Raw genomic sequence first — 11,748 nt, 5'->3', positions numbered from 1 at the left:
AGCCCTGCCGACGGAGAGGCAGGGAAAGGAGAAAGAGATATAGAGAATTTTAACAGACATATATAGTACCTTACATCCCAAATCACCAGGACACTCATTTTTCTCTAGTGATCACAGATCTTTCTCCAGAAGGGACCATAAGCTGGGACATAAAACAAGCCTCAATAAATTAAAAAAAAAAAAAAAATATTGAATATACTCAAAGCACATTCTCCAACCACAATGGAATACAAATAGAAGTCAATAATTTTTGAACTGTAATTCCACTATTTACTTCCCACATGATATAAAATACACAAACTCTAAGGACAAATCAGTGGTTTTGAACTTGATTTAAAATATGTTATTTTAGACAACTATATAAAGGTGGGGGAATGAAGGAGTATAGGAACATAGTTTATGTGTCCTATTGAAGTGAAGGTGGTATCAAAGAAAAACAAGACTGTTATGGATTTAAGAGGTTAATTTTAATCCCCACAGTAAACACAAAGAAATTATCAGAGAATATAACCATAGAGATGAAAAGTAGAGTTTGGGTTAAGAGAAATGGGGGAAGGGGCAATGGGGAGTTAAGAAATGAGTGTAGGGTTGCTGTTTGAGGTGAAGGGAAATTTCTAGTAATGGATGGTGGGAAAGAGCATTACAACATTCTAAACATGATTAATCCCACTAATGGAATGCTAGGGAGGGGGTAGAAATGGGAAGATTTAGGCTGTATATATGTTTCCACAACTGAAAAAAAAAAAAGTCTAACTAGATGACAATTGAATGCTAAGGATGAACCTGGATGGGATTGGAGGATAGAGGACAGGTGGCTCAAAGACACACAGTTGAGACATAAGGAAAAGGAAATACAGAATGTAAGCTTTGTATCATTGTTGAATCTCTTGTACTTCTTAGCTGCGCTTAATGGGATTGCATAAAAGAATGTTCTTGTTCGTGGGAAGTGTATACGTGAATTATAGTGTATGTTCAAGGGTGTGTGCAGCTAACTCTCATGTTCAGAAGACAGAGCAATAGATGATGAATGATAGGGAGGGAGGGAAAGAAATAGCGATGTGACAGCATGTTAAAGTTGGTGGATTGAGCTATTGGGGGAGGGGGTCAGGGTATGATGGAATTCTGTGTATAGGGCTAGTATTGTTTTTGCAACTGTTCATATAACTTTGAATTTATTTCAAAATAAAAAAAAGGGGGGGGGGATGAGAGCCTCCCAGGGCTGGGCTGGTCTCAGAGCAAATTTTGGAACTTGGTTATCTTGGAAAGGAAAAATGGACTTATTCATGGCGTGGTGGAGGGGGGGACCTTTGGTATAAGATTTTCTAGTAAGCAAAAAGAGTTCTGTGAATGGTTGGTAGTGGTCAAAGGATACATTAGGGTCAGCATTTGTTTTATTATATGCTTTTCATAACTTTTGAACTTTGTTTTGATTCTTCTTTTAAGGAACACAAATTAGGTCTTTTTTTAGACCTGCCACTAGTTCTAGGTTGGATTATTTCAATATCTAACTTTATCCTCTGTGCTGGTTTGAATCTTTTATGTACCCCCAGAAAAGACCATATTCTTTTAATCCATTCCTGTGGGGACACACCTATTGAGGGTGGGACCTTTTGATTCCTAATCAAAGGTTGTTTCAATTGAGATGTGACTCACCCTATTACAGGTGTGTCTTAATCCTTTTTACTGGAGTTTTTTATGAGAGGATAAAGGACAGAGAGAGCCTAGAGAGCTTGGAGGGAAACACCCCAGAGATGCTAAGGGAGGACCCGCAGACACTCAGAGAGGAAGCCACTGGAATCAGAAGCTGAAAGCAACGAAACCCAGGAGTGAAGGACCAGCAGACACTGGCCATGTGCCTTCCCATGTGACGAGGTGTCCCAGATGGCAGTGGCCTTTCTTCAGAGTCCAGGTATCGTCTTGTTAACGCCTTCATTGGGACATATTCATGATGTAAGAACTGTAAATTTGTAAACTAATAAATCCCCATAGTTAAAAGCCAGACCATTTCTGGTATATTGCATTCCAGCAGCTTTAGCAAACCAAAACACCTTCCCAGAGCTTCTCAACAGTGGCACTATTGGCATTTTGAGTGGGACTATCCTTTGTTGGGCAGGATAGTCCCATATATTTCAGGCTATTTAACATTCCTGGCCTGTGTGCACTAAATACTACCTTCCAGTCATTGTGACAACCAGAAAGTGCTCCATATGTTTCCAGATCCTCTCCACTCCCCCTCAGGGATGTGGTGCTATATCTAGTTGAAAAAAAAAAAAAAAGTAATTGCCATTAACTAAACATGGCCATAAAGAGTTTGATCCATAGCTCCCAATTTGTGTATCTCTCTCTCACTAGAATGAGTGTTCCATAAGGACAAGGCAACATATTTGTCACTTTTGTCCCTAGTGCCTTCACAGAGCCTCCACAAGTGGGCATGGGCTAAGGGGTCAGGCACCCTGGGGTTCAAATTCCATCTCTACCACTTAGAAGCTATTATGATGGTCACCTCAACTTTCTCATGGGTAAAATGGAAATTATAAGAGTACCAATGAGCTGATGCATGTAAAGCTCTAGGTACAATGTGTAGGGAAAAAAAGTCTTCAATAAGGAGGAGCTTCTCCTGCTCCTCTTCCTCCTCCTTACTGCTACTAGAGTAATGTCAGTGGACTGAACATACAGAAACCAGAAGGAGAATTGATTTCCTTTCTAGGAACAGCTCCACGGTCACTGCATAAATTAGAACTATTTCTGTTATGTGTGACAAAAAACAAAATTAACTACAACAACAACAAAAACAACAACAGAAAAACCTGAGTCAGTTGGCTTAAGCTAAATAAAAATTTATTGATTCACACAACTAAAAAGGCCAGGACAGGATTTGACACCCAAATGGTGTCTTCAGGGCTCGGTTAATCTCCAGCTGTTGGTTCTACCTTCCACTGGGCTGGCTTTATTCTTGACCTCCCTGTGGGGGCCCTGGCAGTCCCAGGCTTGCCCTTAGAGTGGCAAGGCTACAGCAGTCCTGGCTTCAGATCCTCTCAGATTCAAGTCCAGTGGGAAACTCTTGCAAGTCCTGAGCCCCAGTCTGATAGAATGAGTCTATTTTATCTCTATTAGACCCATGAACCACTTGCTCTGTCCAAAGCAAGGTGAGGCACTGATTGACTGAGATGTAGGGGTAATACCTACCCCACAGCATGCTGCCTCCCTGACCCCAGACCCCTGGACTGAGGATAGGGCAAGGGTGGGAACTCAAAACCTTTGGAAAGAAAGGCAATAGATGCTTGGGAAAAAGTTGACCAATGTTCACTAGAGTCAGCACATATTTTGGAGTCTATAATAAAAGGTAATATCAGTGAAACTCAGGGAAGCATATCCTCTTGGAGGAAAAAGCAATATAATGCGAAGTCCAGGTGAATCAAGTTTATCAGATTTCTTTGACCACTGTTAAAAACTGTAAGATTGAATAAAATGTTCTTATGCACAGGATCTTGGTTTAAACATCACAAAGGATGGAAATGAAGACATTTCTCTGAATGAAGGAATATTTACAATGGGATTCCTGAGGTTTTCTATATGAACTTAAGGAATCTGATTATAAATAGAATAAGAATGAAAGCAGTTTATTAGAGGTTTTCCCCCCCTTACTTTCAAATATTTTTTTCACTGCTTGTTTGATACTTTGGCAGAGAACTAAAGTGACTGATGTTAGCCAGATTTGAGTTGTTCGTTCTCATCCATCTTCAAACCGGGGCCAGCCTGTGTGGACTGACCTAGCTCACTCATAGTGGGAATGCATGCTGAAAGAGGAGGTTCAGTGTTCAAAAGTTTTGATACATTAAGTAGGATGACAGCACCACAGTGGACTGAGGACAGAGGTCAGGGATATCTGAGGGGCGTCTGCAGCAGGGTCAGAGAGCTGCAGCATCGGGGCAGCAGTGACCTGAGAAGTCCACTGTGCAGTGGTTTACGCTGCTTTGACGGGCTCTAGGTGGAACCTAGTGGGAGCTCCGCTTCAGCCAGAAAAGCTGCTTCTCCTGCATTTGTGGAACAATAGAAGATTTTATTTGAATAAAGACTTCCATGACTAAAATAAACTTTGAAATCCACTTATCTCACCTAAAACCTTCGTATTTCTGGTGAAGCCCTGAGGAGAGGAGCCAGTTCTTTAAACCAGTCGGGGATACAAGTCTGCTAAACTGTGAGGCAATTTTAGGTTCTGGGAAAGAAATGATCTCTTTGATAAGAAGAGAGAAGGGGGGCAAGAAATACTATCACCTGTTTCTACATATATAATTGCTGTAAATTGACCTTTGAACCCCAATTTTTATCTGGCAGGCAGGAGATGCAAATTAGATCTGTTTGAACTCCTCGTGTGGTCCAGATCTTCCTAGCACAGTGGGCAGCAGGTTTTGGCTTCCCTCTTCTCTCCATAACTTTTGTACCGAGGGTTTTGCTGACCTTCCATCAGTCTTCAGGCAAGTCACTCCAAGGGCAATTTAGGGGCCAAGCCTTGCTTGTTAGTTATTGGTTCCCTTCAGCCTCTGTTGCTGTCTTGTGCCTCAGGGGTTCCTCAGCTGGGAGTGGTGGCTGTGACACGGAAGCATGGAAGGAAACCTGTGCTTCAGCCTGGACCTGCTCAGTGCTTCCCCCATGGAGACATGAGCTCCTCGCGGTTGGGGACTGAGTGGCTCTGTTCTGAGTCCTCTGAAGACCTTAGCACGATGCATCTCATATAGCAAACACCCCATAAATATTTGCCGATTTGAATCCATTGCTCAAATCCACAGAGGAAGGAGGCTTCTGTGAGATGCTGCTGGTTTGTTTGTTGGTTAGGTGGTGGGAGCTAATATTTTTCAAGGACTGGTATCCTCAACTGGTTTGAGATACATACAATACAAACTCAACAAGCAAATGGAAAGTCCCTTTTCTGGTTGAGACTGCCAGAGTCCCAGGAATAAGCTCATTGCTCAGAATGGGTTTCTTCACCTAAAGAATGAACTGCAAAGTCTTGCTTTTGGGGGCTACAAGAAATTCTTTTGGGATTTCTCTTCTCGGGCTTCCGGGGAGCCAGGACCCTGCAGGCCGAAGTGGCTCCCGTGCCGCTCATGCAGAAATGGCTCTTGGGAGAAGTGGCGGGCTGGTGGCCTGTTTTGATATTCTGAGGTTGAGCAAAGATTTAGCTCCAGGGGGTCACCAAGAGGTCAGGGTCTCAATCATTTCCTCTGTTATTTATCTTTGGCTTGCGGTATTTGAGCTTGCCTTTGATAGAAGGCATTTCTACCACAACTGCATGGAATCAGGCATTTCAGGGCTTTGGTTTGAGGTGGAGAAAGCTTGGCTTCTAATGCTGTGAGAATGTCACTGATTACATCTGAAAATATCTAATTCTTTCCTTCTTTGATGAGCCAACTCATTTCTGGGGGTTTACTGGGGCCTCTTCCCAGATGTGGGTCAGGAAAGGAATCATCCTGGGGGGGACAGCAGTTTTTAGTTTGAGTAATTTCATTTTCAGTTCCTTTTGAGACACTCCTCTTGTCATAGGTTGGAGATAACAGCAATGTTTTTAGGCGATTGGAGTGCCTTCTACTTTCCTACACTGGTTATGACTCACCTGTGGCTGCTCTCAGTGCACCCAGGAGGCTGTTTATGCTGAAGTAGCATTTGGATTTCTCTTCTTAGTGACAGCAAAACTTCATGTCAACTCATGAGTAAACCACAGGAGCGTCCCTGGTCTGGTCAGCTCAGCAGCTCAGAAGTTCCCAGAGTGTGTGGGAGGTCTCTCAGCTTGTCTCATGTGGGTTTGGTCACCCCGTCCAGTTTCGTTTTGATTTAGGACAACCGTTATCTCTCGTCTGGGTCAGAAAGTATGACTTGGATATGGTTGTGACCAGGTCCGGTACCCAGCACTCTGACCTGGAAAGTTGGTTGTGTTCTGCCCTGTGTTCTTGTTCCCTCAAAGAGCACTGAGCAAATGGAAACATTCTGTTCCAGGGGTTGCTGTTGGAACCTCTGCCACGGACTGCCAGGACAGATAGTGTGCTGTGCTGCACCACACCTATCAAAGAAAATGATGCAGCATGCTGGAGACACTGCCATCTGTGAGAGAGTGTGGCTCTGGGCTCTACCCAGATGACAAAAGAAGTGCTATTATGTCAGGGATCTGCCCGTGAGTCATAGTCCCAGAACAGCCTGTCCCATCCCAAGGCGCCCTGAGTGCCCCAGCCTCTTGGCACCTCCAGATATGGACGGAGGGAGAGCTGTTGGGTGGAAGGACCAAGCAGGACCAGAGTTCTATATGTCAGATTTTCTAGCAGTGGCTTTCAGTAAGAAACCCAGTTTACATTGTGACCCAGGCCACTGAAAGAAAAGTTCCATGAAACCATAGCTACTCTCATTATGCATCAGCATTCTGATTTTCTTTTTCTACTCTTTACTTCTCTCTTTTCTCCCTCTTGTCTATTATTTTAATTAAAAAAAAAAAGCTTCTTGGCTCACTACATTGTTATTAGAAACTATTTATGGGTCAAAGCCCATAATTTGAAAAAACACTGTATTAATGTGTATAAGTAACACAATAATAGGAAGGAGTCTTTTTATAATGTGGATTTTTGGGAAATTTTCCAGAGATTCTAATTTAGTCAGTCTTGTGCTGAGCCTGGAAATCTGAATTTTTAAAAATATAGAGACTAGCTTTATTTTAAAAAAGATTTTACAAGTCTGTCAACCTCAAACATACATAGGCAAATTATGCATATCTTCCAACAGATGAGGCTTACTGTTTCAATCCTGCTTAGAAAAGTATAAATAAATTATAAATCTTTTTTTCCACAAATATGCATACACTACATTCCTCAACTTAGATCTGAAAATGTCTTGAACACAGTTGCTAGTGGTAGTACTGTTGTGCAGCTGCATATGGCTATAATTTTACAAATTTGTTTTACTTTTGCTAGCTCCTGGTTCTGCTCCAAGGTCCAAATCTTATAAATGAGAAATAAAGGTTAACTGGGCTGCTAGAACAGCTTGCTGCATGCATCCTGCAGCTCTCTGTGACAAGCAAGAGAAGTGTCGTCTCCAGCAGGGCCCTGTGGAGAGGCAGTCTGATGAAGTTTAAGAACACAAGGCTTCCTGGCATCTCAAGCTCGGGAACTTGTGGTCCATGTCTCGATTCGCAGTGGTTGGTATTCACATAGAACCTATTCAAGCTTTTGAATAGGTGCTACTGAAATATGTTGACCCATTTTGATGCCTGTGGAAGACATCATTGGTTTTATACTTCGGAGTTTCTCAAGCTGCATTTCCTTTTGGGTAGATCCATCTTTATGCTGAGCCAAAAGCAGAGTAACGAAAAGATCGGGACTCGCCAGTTCATCTAAAAAAGCCAGCTTATTCTTCATTTTCAGAAGCTGCTGCAGTTCTTTTTGTATGCATAGTCATCTTTGTTCATTTTCCTGTTGCCGTCTCTCTAAAATTACTTTCAGTTCTTCCTGGATACAAGTCATCTTTAACTTATTTTTTTTGAATGAAATCTTTGTTTTCCTTTTGCTGTATCTCCATTTTCTTTTTGGTGTTGTCTAAGTCCACATCGTTAGTCAAGTTGAAAACAATTTCTTCCACTTCTTCCAGAAAATTATTATATTCTCTCAGACTAGGCAAGTCTTCTCTTTTATAGTATATCTTTAGTGCTGTCTTTCCAAATCTCACCCTCCTTGACCAAGAGCTGTACCCTGAAGATGCTCTTTCTAAGTGGAGTGCCACATTCAGGAAAATTTACAGCTTCACTTATGAACAGTAAGTCCACACAACTTTCACAGAGTGTGTCTGCACACATTCACCACCACCTTCGAGGAGGGGTTCCAGTACTTGGTGGTCTTACACCGGGGCCAGCTCTAAGCATCTGTGGTACTTTCTCTCCTGAGGACTCTTCCCAATGCTTTCTTCAGCCACAGACACAGCCACTTCCAAGCTCCCTGATCTAGTTTGCTAATGCTGCGGAATGCAAAACACCAGAGATGGATTGGCTTTTATAAAAAGGGGGTTTATTTGGGTACACAGTTACAGTCTTAAGGCCATAAAGTGTTCAAGGTAACACATCAGTAACCGGGTACCTTCACTGGAGGATGGCCAATGGCGTCCGGAAAACCTCTGTTAGCTGGGAAGGCACGTGGCTGGCATCTGCTCCAAAGTCCTGGTTTCAAAATGGCTTTCTCCCAGGACGTTCCTCTCTAGCAAGCTTGCTCCTTTTCAAAACATCACTCACAGCTGTACTCAGTTCCTTCTCTTTGAGTCAGCACATTTATATGGCTTCACTGATCAAGGCCCACCCGGAATGGGTGGGGCCACGCCTCCATGGAAATATCCCATCAGTGATCATCTACAGTTGGGTGGGGCGCATTTCCATGCAAACAACCTAATCCAAACGTTCCAACTTAATCCCCACTAATATGTCTGCCTCAAAAAATTGCATCAAAGAATATGGCTTTTTCTGGGGGACACAATACATTCAAACTGGCAACGCCCCCCCCCCCCCAAGTCCTGGCACCAAGCAGGTTCCCGCCAGCAGGCACTTAGCAGCGACAGTTCATTTGCGAACGTGCTCCCGCGAGCTAGTGGTGCTGGCGGCGAATTCCCAGGTCCTGCCGCTGGAGCTGTCTTAGCTTTCGGAAGCCAGCACGATCTGTACCTTCCTCATCAGCTTTGTCTGGCTGGTAATCTGCATTTTATGTTACCCTGAATTGAATGTGATCACTGTGAGGGCAAGAAACGGTCTGTTTTGATGGCTGGTATATCCCAAGTGCTTTGAATGGAAAGCCCTGTACAGAATAGGACCTTGGTAACTATTGATCACATAAATGAATAAGGAAAAAGCATTCCTGGATGATTCTGATCCAAGTAGTCTACAGATTACAATTGTTTTTGATATGTCTCAATTATTTGTGTGTGTGTGTAAGGTAGTATTTTATTTTAATATTACTTCAATGTTAGAGAAAAGATGCAAAAATAGGACAGAGATCCCCATATATCTTTCACCTGTTGTGGTTTAGCCACATTTGCATTCTCGGGCTCTCTTGACCTACCTACCTACCTGCCACCTACCTATCATTTTCTATCTAATTTTTTTCTTCTGAACCATCTGAGAGTTAGTTACAGACAAAATGCCCTTTCTCTGCCAAATATTTCGGTATGTGTTTTCTAAGAACAAGAATGTTTGCTCATTTTAGGTTACAGTGTGAGAGACCTAAGACCAGACGCTAAATACTTACATTAGTAAATAGTGGGCAAGTGCTGATCTTCAAGTGACTCTGTGCTCCATGCCCAGCCCCGACCCAGCCCGCCTCCCTTTGCATCTGTACTGGTGTCCTTGATTTTATAATGCAAATAGCCAGATTCTCTAGACCTCTGATTCTCAGAATTGCTTTGACTCTGCACTTTGGTAGCAGCCTTAAAAATTGTCTATGCCATAGGGGACTGTTGGTTTGATGAGTTGAGCCCTCTACCACAAGACTTGCCCTTGGGAAGACTGTTGCTGCAAAGGAGAGGCTAGGCCTCCCTATAATTGTGCCTAAGGGCCTCCTCCTGAATGCCTCTTTGTTGCTCAGATGTGGCCCTCTCTCTCTAGCTAAGCCAACTTGGCAGGTGAAATCACTGCCCTCTCCCCTACATGGGATCTGACACACAGGGGAGTGAATCTCCCTGGCAACGTGGAATATGACTCCCAGGGAGGAATGTAGACCTGGCATTATGGGACGGAGAGCATCTTCTTGACTAAAAGGGGGATGTGAAAGGAAATGAAATAAGCTACAATGGCAGAGAGATTCCAAAAGGGGCCAAGAGGTCACTCTGGTGGGCACTCTTACGCACAATATAGACAACCCTTTTTAGGTTCTAATGAATTGGAATAGCTAGCAGTAAATACCTGAAACTATCAAACTATAAGCCAGAACCCATGAATCTTGAAGATGATTGTATAAAAATGTAGCTTATGAGGGGTGACAATGGGATTGGGAAAGCCATATGGACCACACTCCCCTTTGTCTAGTTTATGGATGGATGAGTAGAAAAATGGAGGAAGGAAACAAACAAACAAAGGCACCCAGTGTTCTTTTTTACTTTAATGCTCTTTTTCACTTTAATTATTATTCTTGTTATTTTTGTGTGTGTGGTAATGAAGGTGTTGGATTGATTTTGGTGATGAATGCACAACTATGTAATGGTACTGTGAACAATTGAATGTACGATTTGTTTTGTATGACTGCATGGTATGTGAATGTATCTCAATAAAATGAATATTAAAAAAATCATCTATGCATCCCTCTAGAAATTTCAAAACATTGATTTGAGGATCTTTGACTTCTTCCTTATTTAATGGAGATGGGGCTAATGATTTATTCTTAATTGTGATGTTTAATAATAAATATTCTTTATTCCTCTAAGGTAGCACCTCCATTTTCTGAGTTTACTATAAGATTTTACCAGCCAATATATGTTAAATTTTGTTACATGATTTTCAGCATCTATTGAAAAAAAATTATAAGGCTTTTATTATTGTAACTATTGATGTGGCTTATTGAATGAATAAGGATTTCCTGATTATAGACATATACATTTGGCTCTTTCCCATAATATAGAGCTAATTTGTTAGAGTGCTGTTCACCCAGGATGGTAAACTTTTATCAGTTTGGATGACACTTGTCAATTTTTTTCTCTGCCAACAATCTCTTTAACATTCCCTTGTTTTTGTTTTGTTTTTGTTTTTTGTTTATTTTGACCAACAATCTTTGGATTCACAGCAAATCATTTATTTTCCAAAAGGTAAATAAACATAGCTTCTTGTAATGGTTACACTATATGGTGCACATCTGAGGTTGGTGACTGTCTGGTAGAATAGCCTAATTCTAGGGTTACCTCTTGCTACCTTACAGCAATTCTAATAAAGTCAAAATAATGAGAAAATAAAAATGCCAGCCAATAAAAGCTGACTGCATGCTGTTGGTAGGTGATTAGTCCTGTGGCAGAACACACAGCAGTGGAAGCTGATTGCTCACACAGGGGAGGCGCATTCTGTACCCTGCCCCCTCTAGCACACCCGTGTACACACACACACCAGCCACACGGGGATGGCCTCTTTTGAGTTCTCCTTGGATTTCTCTGATAGTTTCTCTTGGGTTTCTTAAGATGCAGCGCTCATGTTCATTTAGACTTTTCATTCTTTCAATCATTTAATCACAACAAAAATTTATTCAGGGTTTACCATGTGACAGGTTTTGTGCTAGGTTTCAGGGATACATTTTAGATAAGTCAGACATGATCCCTGTCTTTGTGGAGTTTACTGCACCTATTCACAAGTAAGACGGGGAATTTTCATTTTTTGGTATTTTGTCAGACTTCATAAATAATCAGTGTTTCATTATTTTTACTACAGTTTCTAATTACATAACATAGTTTCCTAATTGCTGTTGGTGTGAATTTCCTGAATTATTCATTCAGTATGTACCTGGTACTGTTCTGGGCCCTGTGGATTCCAAAGTGAAGAAAAAAGACAGACAAATCTTTGCTGCCATGGAGTTTACTAGATTCTAGCAAAATCCCAATTTTAAGGCTTTGCAGGATTCATCTGGCTTTATTATGCACTCTATACCAAAGGCACCCCCCTCCCAAAAGTTAAAAAAAAAAAAGTGAAACAAGCAATCTAGACAGTGCAATGCAAGAGCTGGTAACAACAAAGGATTTCTAGTTAATAATCATTTA

The 11,748-nt window shown here is 41.8% G+C and overlaps 1 pseudogene; it reads right to left on the bottom strand.

Moving 5' to 3' along the window:
* Positions 1–7,001: 7,001 nt before the first annotated feature.
* Positions 7,002–8,719, bottom strand: LOC119509904 (annotated as a pseudogene).
* Positions 8,720–11,748: the final 3,029 nt, after the last annotated feature.

Source organism: Choloepus didactylus, chromosome 15 (assembly GCF_015220235.1).
Source record: "Choloepus didactylus isolate mChoDid1 chromosome 15, mChoDid1.pri, whole genome shotgun sequence".
Taxonomy (NCBI): Eukaryota; Metazoa; Chordata; class Mammalia; order Pilosa; family Megalonychidae; genus Choloepus; species Choloepus didactylus.
The sequence above is the reverse complement of the archived record's forward strand: the minus strand, read 5'-3'. Positions and strand labels throughout refer to the sequence as shown.